At 43.1% G+C, this 15,106-nt stretch overlaps 1 protein-coding gene across 8 annotated transcripts in view; it reads right to left on the reverse strand.

Annotated features, from left to right (window-relative positions):
* The window catches only part of NR2C2 (nuclear receptor subfamily 2 group C member 2), a 149,150-nt gene that overhangs the window by 87,541 nt on the left and 46,503 nt on the right, over window positions 1-15,106 (reverse strand). The window contains exon 1 of one of the 8 annotated variants that reach the window (XM_073231080.1): window positions 3,161-3,181. The exons of the other annotated variants lie outside the window; for them this stretch is intronic. The gene's annotated coding sequence lies outside the window, so the exon portion shown is untranslated. Of the gene's footprint in view, window positions 1-3,160; window positions 3,182-15,106 lie in introns of those variants that run through there. 8 annotated transcript variants of the gene reach the window in all.

Genomic DNA, 15,106 nt, shown 5'->3' on the forward strand with positions numbered 1-15,106 from the left:
TCTTCCTTGGTCAGTCTTGGAAGGTTGTATTTTTCTAGGAAGTTGTCCATTTCTTCTAGGTTTTCCAGCTTGTTAGCATACAGGTTTTCACAGTAGTCTTTAATAATTCTTTGAATTTCTGTGGAGTGTGTCGTGATTTTTCCATTCTCATTTCTGTTTCTGTTGATGTGTGTTGATTCTCTTTTTCTCTTAATAAGTGGCTAGAGGCTTATCTACTTTGTTTATTTTCTCAAAGAACCAGCTCTTGGTTTCACTGATTTTTTCTATTGTTTTATCCTTCTCAATTTTGTTTATTTCTTCTCTGATCTTTATTATGTCCCTCCTTCTGCTGACTTTAGGCCTCATTTGTTCTTCTTTTTCCAGTTTCGATTATTGTGATGTTAGACTATTCATTTGGGATTGTTCTTCCTTCTTTACATATGCCTGGATTGCTTTATACTTTCCTCTTAAGACTGCTTTCGCTGCATCCCATCGAAGTTGGGGCTTTGTGTTGTTGTTTTCATTTGTTTCCATATATTCTTTGATCTGTATTTTAATTTGTTCGTTGATCTGTTGATTATTTAGGAGCACTTTGTTAAGCCTCCATGTGTTTGTGAGCCTTTTTGTTTTCTTTGTAGAATTTATTTCTAGTTTTATACCTTTGTGGTCTGAAAAGTTGGTTGGTAGAATTTCAATCTTTTGGAATTTACTGAGGCTCTTTTTGTGAGCTAGTATGTGGTCCATTCTGGAGAATGTTCCATGTGCACTTGAGAAGAATGTATATCCTGTTGCTTTTGGATGTAGAGTTCTATAGATGTCTATTAGGTCTATCTGTTCTAGTGTGTTGTTCAGTGCCTCCGTGTCCTTACTTATTTTCTACCCAGTGGATCTATCCTTTGGGGTGAGTGGCGTGTTGAAGTCTCCTAAAATCAATGCATTGCATTCCATTTCCCCCTTTAGTTCTGTTAGTATTTGTTTCACATATGTTGGTGCTCCTGTGCTGGGTGCATATATATTTAGAATGGTTATATCCTCTTGTTGGACTGAGCCCTTTATCATTATGTAATGTCCTTCTTTATCTGTTACTTTCTTTGTTTTGACGTCTATTTTGTCTGATACTAGTACTGCAACCCCTGCTTTCTTCTCTCTGTTGTTTGCCTGAGATATGTTTTTCCATTCCTTGACTTTTAATCTGTGCATGTCTTTGGGTTTGAGGTGAGTTTCTTGTAAGCAGCATATAGATGGGTCTTGCTTTTTTATCCATTCTATTACTCTGTGTCTTTTGATTGGTGCATTCAGTCCATTTACATTTAGGGTGACTACTGAAATGTACTTATTGCCATTGCAGGCTTTAGATTCGTGGTTACCAAAGGTTCAAGGTTAGCCTCTTTAGTATCTTCCTGCCTAACTTAGCTCACTTATTGAGATGTTAATACACTGTCTGGAGATTCTTTTCTTCTCTCCCTTCTTATTCCTCCTCCTCCATTCTTTATATGTTGGTTGTTTTATTCTGTGCTCTTTCATGTTCCCTTTAACTGCTTTTAGTGGGTAGTTGATTTTACTTTTTGCCTGTAGTTAGTATTTGGTTGGTCTGCTTTCTTTGCTGTGATTTTATTTTCTCTGGTGACATCTGTTTAGTCTTAGGAGTGCTCCCATCTAGAACAGTCCCTCTAAAATTCCCTGTAGAGGTGGTTTGTGGTAGGCAAATTCCCTCAACCTTTGCTTCTCTGGGAATTGTTTAATCCCTCCTTCATATTTAAATGATAGTCGTGCTGGATACAGTATCCTTGGTTCAAGGCCCTTTTGTTTCATTGCATTAAATATATCATGCCATTCTCTTCTGGCCTGTAAGGTTTCTGTTGAGAAGTCTGATGATAGCCTGATGGGTTTTCCTTTATAGGTGACCTTTTTCTCTCTAGCTGCCTTTAAAACTCTTTCCTTGCCTTTGATCCTTGCCCTTTTAGTTATTATGTGTCTTGGTGTTGTTCTCCTTGGGTCCTTTCTGTTGGGAGTTCTGTGTATTTCCGTGCTCTGTTCGATTATTTCCTCCCCCAGTTTGAGGAAGTTTTCAGCAATTATTTCTTCAAAGGCACTTTTCATCCCTTTTTTCTCTCTCTTCTTCTTCTGGTACCTCTATAATATGGATATTGTTCCTTTTGGATTGGTCACACGGTTCTCTTAATATTGTTTCATTCCTGGAGATCCTTTTATCTCTCCTGTGTCAGCTTCTATGCGTTCCTGTTCTCTGGTTTCTATTCCATCAATGGCCTCTTGCATCTTATCCATTCTGCTTATAAATCCTTCCAGAGTTTGTTTCAGTTCTGTAATCTCCTTTCAGACGTCTGTAATCTCCCTCTGGGCATCTGTAATCTCCCTCTGGACTTCATCCCTTAGCTCTTGTATATTTCTCTCCATCTCTGACAGCATGTTTATGATTTTTATTTTGAATTCCTTTTCAGGACGACTGGTTAGGTCTGTCTCCTTCTCAGGTGTTGACTCTGTTATCTTGGTCTACCTGAAATTTTGCCTTTTCATGGCGATAGAGATAGTTTGCAGAGCTGGCACAAGTGACAGCTGGAAGAACTTTCCTTCTTGTTGGTTTGTGGCCTTCCTCTCCTGGGAGAACAGCAACCTCTAGTGGCTTGTGCTGGGCAGCTGTGCGCAGACAGGGCTTCTGATTCCTTCCCGGCTGCCGTGGAGTTTATCTCTGCTGTCCAGTGGGCGTGGCCTGCCTCAGGCTGCCGCTCTGATATGGTGGAGCCCCGTTGGAGGGGGAGTGGCCGGGAGGCTATTTATCTCCGTGAGGGGCCTCCGTGCTCCCTGTTGCCCAGGGGTTTAGAGCGCCCAGAGTTCCCCAGATTCCCTGCTGCTTGACTTAGTGTCCCAGGACGCTTCCGTCTGGCTGTAGGGTCCCTGTCCCTTTAAGACTTCCAAAAAGCAATCGCTTTTCTTTGTCCCCAGGGCGCCGGCCTCAGGGACCCACTCACAGGTCTTACTGTCCTGTTTCCCTAGTTTCCAGCACCCCACGCATGCACTGTGTCTGCGCTCTGGTACAGATGGCTGGGGCTAGGTGTTCAGCAGTCCTGGGCTCCCTCTCCCTCCCCGCTCTGACTCCTCTCCTCCCGCCCAGAGCTGGTGTGAGGGGCGCTCAGGTCCCACCAGGCTGGGGCTTGTATCTTACCCCCTTCACGAGGTGCTGGGTTCTCGCAGGTGTGGATGTGGTCTGGATGTTGTCCTGTGTCTTCTGGTCTCTCTTCTAGGAAGAGTTGTCTTTGTTATATTTTCATAAATATATGTAGTTTTGGGAGATTTCCGCTGCTCTACTCACACCGCCATCTTGGCTCCTACCTCGTTTTATTACTTTTATAATGAAATTTTAAAATGTGTTTCCAAAACAAAATTACCTTTTAACAATTGCTACAATTTGGTATTATGAATGATCTTATTTTCCACCCCACATCTGAGATAATGGGCAGTGTTCTTCATATTTCCTTTTCCTCATTTTTAAAAGAATAACTCTTCCACACATTCAGGAAAAAACAAGATTTTTTTAAATGCTATGATATATGAAACTACTGTGAAAAATAACTGCACTCACCTTGCTTATTAAAGAACTGCTACTGAAGATATTTTAAAACTAGGCTGTATTTCTGCACTACAAATCTAAACTGAATCATCCTGGTAGACAGCTAGCTACATAGAAACACATTACACTTAGATACAATGCCAGCTTCTGTTTGGACAAGTCCCTTAATTGTTCTGAATCTGTTTTTTACTCACTGGTAAAATTGAGGTTAATACTTCTTACATCACAGGATATTTGAAGGACTAATGAGGCCGTAAAGTAGAATGTATTATATAAACATAAAGAATTCCTATTACAATTTCCCTGAGGAAATCAAGTGCACAGTGGAAGACATGACACCTCTAGCATGTTAGGTTTTTGCTTTTGGATTTTTTGGTAGACAAAATGGTTTTGTTTCTAAATCCCCTATTTCCTGTGACTAGTAAAAGGATATGGTCTCCAAAGTCTTTTTAAAGTATCAGACACAAAAGATTTACACCTCAAAAAACAAACAAACAAACAAACAAACAAACAAACAAACATATATATACCTCAAGTGCAGTAAGGTTTTAAGAAAGGTGATAGACTCACTATTTTGTCTCAAGATACCATAGGAAATTATTTAGGCACAGTCCTACAGAGTATCTCACCTGGCTTTAGTACATTTGCATTTCATCAGGGGTAGAGAAAAGTTCATCTCCATGTCAATGGATAATTACCTGAGCAACTGAGGGCCTGTCTGAACCTGAGAGTTTAAGGGGAGGGGCTTGCTTGCTGGCTTGCTTCCTTCCGGAGCAGGGGTGAGAGACAACCCTGGACTGCATTTCGTAAGCAATAAACGGGTTTTCAACTTTTTCTCCCTTTGACTGATTTCAGTTTTTAGAGGTATTTTACCCAGGGATTTCCTCTCCCCGGACTTACATCTGACAGCAGTCGGCAGGGTGCCTCTGAACCCGAAAGCTGTCATAATGGGTGTGACTTTTGGGAGGGCTGCTCCTGTAGATGGTAGGGAGGCCCCGGTGGATGCAGCAGCAGAGGGTGCTGCTTCACCTGTTACTATCCCCCCAGCTATGGGGCTTCCAAATTGGGAACCCCTAGTGGGGAATTGGTCTAGGAAAGTACCTCTTAGAGGGGAGGGGCCTTTCCCAGAACTGGGGAGGAGGGGAAACACCGAAGCTGCAGAATTAGCCCTCCGTGAATTGGAAGACTGCTTGGCGACCTTAGGGGGCCATGTAGCAGCTGGCATTGTAGGGTCTCTTTTCATCCAGATAGTGGAAAATGTTATACAGGAAAAGAGAGGATTATCCAGAGGGTTAGCGAGGAGGGAGAGAGACACACTTCAACATCACTTGGAGGAGCTGTGCGATAACCTATGGGATGCTATTAAAGAAGAGAGACAGTTACTGAAAAGACAGGTCACGCTCCTAGAAGACTCCTTAGCAGCAAGGAAGAAGGCAGCAGGAAAAGCCACATTGCAGGAGGCCGTAGGGGAGGGGGAGGAAAGGGTAATGCCTTCAGGCACGGAAATGGTGGAGGAGGAGCCATTGGTGGAGGAGCCCAAGAAGAGGTGGCGGGGCCACTGGTGGATCTGTGACCCAGGCTACCTCCAGGGGTACCTTCTTCTCCAGTTTCAAAGGCCCACCCAGCTGTAATTAAGAAAACAAATACGGAACAACCGCGGGCTCCACAGGGGGAGAAGTGGCCCCCTCCCCAGGTTCTGGAGGACTCCACACTCCGCCCCTATACCCAGGATGAGCTGGTGGACATGAGCATCTGGTGTAGGCAGAGGCCATCAGAATCTCTGCCTAGATGGCTTTTACGTCTCTGGGATATGAGGGTGGAAAACACTACTGTGTCGGGTACTGAGATGAGTAGAATGGCTTCCCTGATAACTCACCCTTCCATCCTGCAGCAGATACAAAATGCCTGTCATGCCTCAGGGAATCAGACATTCCTAGAATGGCTGACAGCTGCCATCAAGATAGTCTGGCATAATCAGAGTGATTTACCATGTTTTCCCAGTAGTTGGAAAACATATGCAGAGCTCCAACAGGTACTGAGGGAATTGGGTATGAAAAATATCATCTATAATATGGACCCCCAGGGCACTGATGAGGTGTTCACTACAGGAATGAGAAACCTGGCATACAGCTCCCACATCTCTCTCTGGATCTCTGCCCCACACCTAGGGCAACCCATAAGTGAGGCTACCCATACTTTAGCAGATCTTGGGGAGGTTGAAACAATAAGGGCACAGAGGGAAGTACAGGCCACGACTGAAAGGGGAAGTGCAAAAGGCTCCAAGAAGGTCTCAAGGACTCAGACGTGGGTGGATTTGATAAAGGATGGAGTAGTGAAAGAAAAACTCGATGGGCAGCCCAACAGAATATTGTTAGAATTTTGGCACCATTTAAAGCCAGAGCAGCAGTTCCAACTGCTGAAGTCCAGGACACTGAACCGAGAGTCAAGGCCTCATGCCTGGCCTGTGTCCCTTCAAAACTTCATAGGAGACAGTACTCAGGATTTGCCTGAGTCCTTACTCCCACAAGATGATGATTGGGCATTGTGGTTAGACTGGGTGGGTGGGTGGGGGGTCAAAGTCCCCACCTTGGGGGACACAGTGGGGACCAGACATGTAGAATTAGCAATATCCACAGGGATATCTCCACAGTCCCATCATCTGTCATGACTTGTAGTCCCCTGTGAATGTACCTGTTCTGGCACTGGTGGACACAGGAGTTGAGTGTTGTTTGATTCACGGCAACCCTGAGCATTCTCCTGGGACCCCTGCAATAGATGGCTATGGGGGTAAGGCAATTAGAGTGAAGAAAGCCCAATCTCATTGGTGATAGGGCATTTACCCCCAAAGGAGAATACCGTGTACATTTCTCCCATCGCTGAATATATTTTGGGGGTAGATATCCTGCAGGGCCTTTGGTTACAGACCACTGCAGGTGAGTTCAGACTGAGGGTACCTGTGGTAAAGGCAGTTCTGAGGGGACATGCTAAGCACCCACCTATAGCTCCGCCTGTACCTCCGTGGGTGACAAATACTAAGCAGTATAAATTGCCTGGGGCGGGGGAGCACAAGGAAATTGGAGAAATTCTTCAGGAGTTGGAGAAGGTGAGCATCATAAAGCCCACTCATAGTCCTTTTAATTCCCCAGTGCGGCCAGTGAGAAAGCCAGACAGCTCCTGGTGTATGACTGTGGACTACAGGGAATTGAATAAAGTCACACCCCCTTTGCATGCTGCTGTCTCCAGACATTCTGGACACCCTCAGCCATGAGCTGGGAACATATCTCATTATGTAGTAGATCTTGCTAATGCTTTCTTTTCTATTGACATAGCACAGGAAAGCCAGGAACTGTCTACCTTCATGTGGGAAGGCTGGCAGTAGACATTCACTGTCCTCCCACAGGAATATCTCCACAGTCCCACCATCTGTCATGACTTGTAGCCCAGGACTTGATCACATGGAAGAAACTGCAAACAGTGCAGTTATATCACTACATTGATGATATGCTCACATCTGATTCTCTTTCAGATTTAGAAGAGGCAGTTCCTAGACTGTTGCAACATCTACAGGAAAAAGGAAGGGCTGTGAACAGTACCAAGGTTCAGGGACCTGGTTTGTCTGAAATTCTTGGGGGTTGTCTGGTCAGGTAAAATTAAAGGTGTTCCTGAAGCAGTTATAGACAAGGTCCAGGCTTTCCCCACCCCTACCACCATGGTAGTATTCTAAGAGTTTTTGGCTCTGCTCTTTTGGGCTACTGGACACTGTTTATACCAGACTTGGCACAAATTCTGAAGCCCTTATACCAGGTGGTACAAAAGCGCATCAGGTGGGACTGGGATGAGACATGTGCAGCTGCTTTTACTGCTGCCAGGCGGGCAGTCAAGGCCGTACAGACCTTGAATGTAATGGACTCATCAAGACCCTGTGAACTGGATGTTCATGTAATTGAAGATGGTTATGGATGGGGTCTTTAGCAGTGGCTTAAACTGACAGGCCAACCTATTGGATTCTGGTCACAACTATGGAAAGGAATAGAAGTTCAGTACACTTTGATAGAGAAGCAACTGGCTGCTGTGTACCACGCTTTGCTGGCTACAGAGCCCATTGTTGGAAAAGCTCCGATGAAGGTAATAACCTCCTATCCCATCATGGGGTGGGTGCAAGACTGGACCCAAAGGCCACGGAGTGGCGTGGCACAGACACCTACACTGGCCAAATGTGGGGCATATTTACAACAGCGCAGTGCCCTCTCTACTAGCCCCTTAAGTGGGGAACTCCAACGCTTATTGGGGCCAGTGACCTATACCAGTGGAGAGCAGGATGAACTTGCTTTTCAGCCCTTGGTAGCTGAGACTCCTTATGAGGAGGGAAAAGCCCCTATACCTGAAGATGCTTGGTAGACAGATGGCTCCAGTCATGGGCAGCCCCCAAAGTGGAGGGCTGTGGCTTTCCATCCTAAGACTGAGACAATATGGATGGAGGATGGAGAGGCGAAGAGCAGTCAATGGGCTGAGTTACAGGCAGTATGGCTCGTGATCACCCAGGAGCCTTCTGCCATAGTTGTCTGCACGGACAGCTGGGCCGTCTATCAGGGCTTGACCCTGTAGCTACTAACATGGTATCATGCCAACTGGATGGTTAGTCACCAGCCCCTTTGGGGCAAGAGTTGTGGCAAGACCTATGGGCCTCTGGTCAGACTAAGACTGTTACTGTATATCATGTGACTGGCCATTTGCCTTTGGCATCCCCAGGGAATGATGAAGCAGACACATTGGCCCAGTGTGCTGGCCAGAAGGAAAGCCTGCCTCTGATGTGGCCCAATGGCTACACCAGCATTTGTTGCATGTGGGGCAGAAGACAGTGTGGGCTGTAGCCCGTAGGTGGGGCTTGCCACTGACCTTTGAAGAAGTCACCAGAGCCTGGAAGGAGTGCCTTGTGTGCTCTAAGAGGAACCTACACCAAGCCCCATAGCAACATGGGACAATAATAAGCGGGCCAGTACCCCTTGTCAGGTGGCAAATAAACTATATTGGGCCTCTGCCCATATCAGAAGGATATTGGTATGCCATGACTTGTGTGGACACGGCTACTGATGAGCCTGGAGCGTCTCTTTGCAGCCTACGGCCAGCCACAGGTGATTGAGAGCAATCAAGGCACCCACTTTAATGTACGTGTGTTACAAGAATGGGTGCAGCAATTAGAAATAAAGTGGAAATTTCATGTACCATATAATCCTAGCAGGGCAGGCATGATAGAGAGGTACAACAGTTTATTGAAATCTGGCCTTAAGTCAGACACCAACAGTCTACAGGGTTGGTCAGTTTGCCTATGGACAGTGCTGTGGCGTTTGAATGAGAAGCCACATAAAGGAGCTTTGAGCCCTGGGGATATGCTCACGCACCTTGCTGCCTCTCCTTTACAATTGTACATCCAAACCAAAGAAGAGTTATTGAAGCCAGGATATGGCAAGCGGAGCAACAGCCTGCTGCCAAACCCTACTGCATTAAACCCTAGACACACTGTTGAACGGACGTGGCCCTGGACATTTCGACATGTGGATCAGTGAGGACTGGCCCCTCTGGCACCTTGGGGGAAAGGCCTGGAAGCTGGCCTCCTGTGTATTCCTGGAGTTAACAGCTGAATGGCCCCCAAAGGTCATGGTAGTGTACCCAAAATGTCCAGGAGATAAGAGCATCTTGTGGGGAAGTTTTGTTTTATCTTTATGGCCAGTGCATGTACCTCCCGTAGCCCTATATATTGACCCAAATGTAACACCCACAGGGAGAGGGGGTGGTGAAAGTCTGGTATACTAAACCAGGACAAGATCCTATTCCTGCCACTATTTTATCACAAGACCACTGTCTTGCATGTATCCTACCTGATAGACAAGATTTGCCTATGCTGGTGTCATTAAAACTTGTATCTTATCGCCCTTAAGGTTATTTTCTCCTACAGTCCTTATGGCCTGAATGTGCCCCCTGGCTGCAGGTGCCACATGATGATTACTACTGCCTGCCTACGGAACTGACCAGCTACAGACTTAAATGTGCATAAGACTTTGAACCTAGATGAATCCTCTGGCTTGAGGAGTGTTGTATTTTATTGCTGTTGCTACTGTTATGTCATTAGTCTGGACACAATGTTCCAGTTTTCGCACCCAGGGACGATTGCAGAAGAAGGAGAATGAGTAGATTGTAAGGCAATATTTCTGGAAGGGTGGCCTGTGGGTAAAATTGTAACATTTCCAGAGTATCACGCCTGGCTTTAGTTCATTTGCATATCCTCAGGGGTGAGAGAAGTTCATCTCCATGTCAATGGATAATTACCTGGGCAACTGAGGGCGTGTCTGAACCTGAGAGTTTAAGGGGTGGGGCTGGCTTGCTTGCTGGCTTGCTTCCTTCGGGAGCAGGGGAGAGAGACAGCGCTAGACTGCAGTTTGCAAGCAATAAAAGAGTTTTAAACTCTATTTCTCCCTTTGACTGATTTTGATTTTAGAGGTGTTTTGCCCTGGGATTTCCTTTTCCCAGACTTACAATGTGGTAAAGCTCTTTTACAAGGACTTCCTCCTACTCATTTCCTCCTTTTTGACAATTCCACGTCAACTTTCTCTTACCATATTACAAATCAGTCTAATCTTATTTATTCCAATACTGATTTTATTCCAGGTTCACTGTCTGTATTTCATCTAGCAAATAGCTTCACCTTTTTAATACTCCTGAGTCACAGCTGAAGTAGTTTATGTGATGACTATCTGAATATATCTTCTATGATAGCTGTACCTGAGTGTTTACATGAAACACATTACTTCTCTATAAGCTGCTTTTCTTTTATTTCTCCTGAATATAGTTATTGTACTACACTGATTTTTTGAAGTTACCTGTTAATGAATGGGTATCTTATGAGTACCACTTTGTTATAGTAAAAGGGTCATTAAAAAATACTGCAATAAAAAGGGGGTACTGGGTTTTAAGGAATTGAAAATTCCTAGAAGGGTCACACAGTCCATACTCAATAAAGGCTTGCTGAATTGACAACTGAGCTAATCAATGATTCAGCTACTTCTTGCATATAAAGCTACGTGATTTCTAAAAAAAGAAAAAGATAAAACTTGATCCAGACAGCTTTTGACTCAGCAATTCCACTTCTAATCTAGAGAAATACACTCACGTGAGCCCAAGGACACATCAAACAAAGATGTTTATTACAACCCTATTTATGTTCAAGGAAATTTGGGAACATCCTAAATGTGCTTCTATAGTGGAGAGGCTAAAAAAAATATGGCTCTTATCTGTGTAGTACTATATGACAGTAAAAAGAACGATGTATGCTGTTATACCTGAGTTAAAGTAAACAAAAAAAAAAGAAGCAACTGGCACAACATTATATCTATTGTGATTTATTTATGTCAAATTAAACAACCTGTATCTTTCTACAGTGTGAACATAAATACTTAGGAAAAAAGTCTGGAAGGTAACACAAACAGCTAAAAATAAATTTCAAGAATTGGTATATCATACAGACTGGATTTTCTGATTATGCTGTGATTAAGTTTAAAAAACCAAAAAGATAATTACAAATGTAAAACCTAGAGCTATAAAACTTCTAGAAAAAACATAGGAGAAAATCTTTGTGACCTTGGGTTTGGTAAAGGTTTTCAGATATGACATCAAAAGCATGGGTCATAAAATAAAAAACTGATAAATTAGACTTCATGAAAATAAACTGCTCTTCAAGAGACACTGTTAAGAGAATGAAAAGATAAGCCACAGACTGGGAGAAGATATCATGAAACCATGTATCTCATAACGGACATATATCCAGAAAATATAAAGAACTCAGTAGGAGGATTAAAGATGGTGGTGTGAGAGGTGAGACAGAGGCTTCCTCCTAAAACCGCATATAATACAAAAATATAATCAATACACCTGATCCTGAAAGAGCAACAGGAAAGAGGAGTGCACCAGACTGCATACACCTGGAGAAAAGAGCAGACTGCATGGAACAGGGTAACATACCAAAGCTGTGGCCCAGAGGTACCCAAGCCCTTCCCCAGGAGTGGGGAAGACAAACATAGCGGGGAAGAAATGGAGGTCTGGGACTGCTGAATCCCTAACTCTGGAGATTGGCTCTGGGAGCACAAACATACATTTCATGGTGCTTGCATGGTACTCTCATGATTAGGGGCTGGAAAGCAAACGCAGGCAGAATTCCTGGAGAGACTGAGATTCCATCCATGTGTGGAAAGCAGGGATCCATATCTGGCAGCTCTGGGACAAAAGAAATGCAGGAGGTCTGAGAGACTTCCTAAGAAGGAAGCCCTTACCAAGAGGGCTGCTAAAGGGGCAAGGATTGCACAGAGCTTACTGCTCAGGAGAAAGGACAGGTAGACAAAATTGTCCGGGTGCACTCTACCCAGCAGGTTGGGAGCTTTCATGATTTTCAGGTGCACCAGATCCCTGGCTGGCTACACAGCCCCAAGACCCTCTCCGTGATACGCAGCCTACTGCGCCTTTCTCCTGGCCAGCCTCACCTGGCTTGCAAACCACCAAACCCTACCGTGGAGTTAGGCCAACCAGAGGAAAGACCTGTCTACAGCAACTACAAACACAAACATAGAGGCTTATACCTGTGTGCTCGGCTCACTGGTTCAGGCGGTGGAGACAGGCAAAGCACCTGGGAAACAGGAAGGAGCACTTTCCTTCCCGGAGGCACCAATACCACTCCTCTGAGAGCCCCAACATTGCTTCAGGGGCTGAGCGGTTCCAGAGAGCAGAGCTTCAATACACTAGAGGGCGCCATATACAAATATGAAACGCCAAAGGATCTTGGTTCAAGGTAAAATTAATACAACTTCTGAGAAAGATAACATCGATCTCATGAATCTTCCAGAAAGGGAGTTCAAAATAAAAATCATTAACATTATCATGGAGGTACGGAAAGATATTGAAGAACTCAGGAATGAATTCCGGTCAGAGATCCAATTGTTGAAGAGAACTATGGAGATACAGGAAGCAGATCAGATATGGTGGGGGAGACAATAAATGAAATAGAAACTAGAGAAGAGGAATACAAAGAAGCTGAGGTATAGAGAGAAAAAAGGATCTCTAAGAAGGAAAGAATTTTAAGAGAACTGAGACCAATCCAAACGGAACAATATTTGTATTATAGGGGTACCAGAAGAAGAAGAGAGAGAAAAAAGGGATAGAAAGTATCTGTGAAGAGGTAATAGCTGAAAACTTGCCCAATCTGGGGAAGGAGATAGTCTCTCAGGCCATGGAGCTCCACAGATCTCACAACACAAGGGAACCAAGGAGGTCAACACCAAGACATATACTAATTGAAATGACAAAATTCAAGGATAAGGACAGACTACTAAAAGCAGCCAGAGAGAGAAATAACATCACATACAAAGGAAAGCCCATCAGGCTATCATCAGACTTCTCAGCAGAAACCTTACAAGCCAGAAGGGAGTGGCATGATGTATTTAATGCAATGAAGCAGAACGGCCTGGAACCAAGATTACTTTATCTGGCAAGATTATCACTTAAATTTGAAGGAGGTATTAAACAATTTCCAGATGAGGAAAAGCTGAGAGAATTTACCTCCCACAAACCATCTCTACAGCGTATTTTGGAGGGACAGCTATAGATGGAAGTGCTCATAAGGTTTAATAGCTGTCACCAGAGGTAATAAAAACACAGTAAAGAAGTAGAACAGCTAAATATTAAGCAAATGCAAAATTAAATTAACTATCCCCAAAGATTAACAAAGTATACAGAATATGATACCTAATATATAAAGAATGGAGGAGGAAGAAAAAGGAGAAGAAAAAGAAAAGAACCTTTAGATTGTGTTTGTAATAGCACATTACGTAAGTTAAGTTAGACTCTTAGATAATAAGGAAGTTAACCCTGAACCTTTGGTAACCACGAATCTTAAGTCTGCAATGGCAATAAGTACATACCTATCAATTATCACCTTAAATGTAAATGGTCTGAATGCACCAATCAAAAGACACAGAGTCACTGAATGGATAAAAAAACAAGACCCATCTATATGCTGCTTACAAGAGACTCACCTCAAACCCAAAGACATGCACAGACTAAAAGTCAAGGGATAGAAAAAGATATTTCATGCAAACAACAGGGACAAAAAAGCAGGTGTTGCAGTACTTGTATCAGACAAAATAGACTTCAAAATAAAGAAAGTAACAAGAGATAAAGAAGGACATTACATAATGATAAAGGGCTCAGTCCAACAAGAGGATATAACCATTATAAACATATATGCACCCAATATAGGAGCACCAATATATGTGAAAGAAATACTAACAGAATTAAAGGAGGAAATAGAATGCAATGCATTCATTTTGGGAGACTTTAAAACACCACTCACTCCAAAGGACAGATCCACCAGGCAGAAAATAAGTAAAGAGACAGAGGCACTGAAGAACATATCAGAACAGATGGACCTAACAGACATCTACAGAACAGTCCATCAAAAACTAACAGGATACACATTCTTCTCAAGTGCACATGGAGCATTTTCAAGAATAGATCATAAACTAGGCCACAAAAAGAACCTCAATGAATTCAAAAAGATTGAAATTGTAAAAACCAGTTTCTCAGACAACAAAGGTATGAAACTAGAAATAAATTACGCAAAGAAAATGAAAAATCCCACACACACATGGAGGCTTCACAACATGCTCCTAAATAACCAATGGATGAATGACCAAATAAAAACAGAGATCAAGAAATATATGGAGACAAATGACAACAATAATTCAAAAACCACAAAATCTGTGGACATAGCCAAGGCTGTGCGATAAGAGGAAAGTATATTGCAATAGAGGCCTACCTCAGGAAAGAAGAACAATCCCATATAAACTGTCTAAACTCACAACTAATGAAACTAGAAAAAGAAGAACAGATGAGGCCCAAAGTTAGCAGAAGGAGGGACATAATGAACATTAAAGTAGAAATAAATAAAACCGAGAAGAATAAAACAATAAAAAGAATCAATGAAAGCAAGAGATAATTCTTGGAGGAAATAAACAAAATAGATAAACCCCTAACCAGACTTATCAAGAAAAAAAAAATCTACACACATAAACAGAATCAGAAATGAGAAACGAAAAATCACTACAGACACCACAGAATTACAAAGAATCATTAGAGAATACTAAAAAAAATTCTATGCTAACAAACTGGATAACCTAGAAGAAATGGACAACTTTCTAGAAAAATACAACCTTCCAAGGCTGACCCAGGAAGAAACAGAAAATCTGAACACACCAATTAACAGCAACGAAATTGAACTGGTAATCAAAAAACTACGTAAGAACAAATCCCTGGACCAGATGGCTTCACCACTGAATTTTATCAAACATTTAGTGAAGACCTAATACCCATCCTCCTTAAAGTTTTCCAAAGAGTAGAAGAGGGAGTATTCCAAACTCATTCTATGAGGCCAGCATCATACTAATACCAAAACCAGGCAAAGAAACCACAAAAAGAGAAAATTACATACCACTATCCCTG

The sequence above is a fragment of the Manis javanica genome, chromosome 3 (genome assembly GCF_040802235.1).
Source record: "Manis javanica isolate MJ-LG chromosome 3, MJ_LKY, whole genome shotgun sequence".
In the NCBI taxonomy this organism is placed as follows: Eukaryota; Metazoa; Chordata; class Mammalia; order Pholidota; family Manidae; genus Manis; species Manis javanica.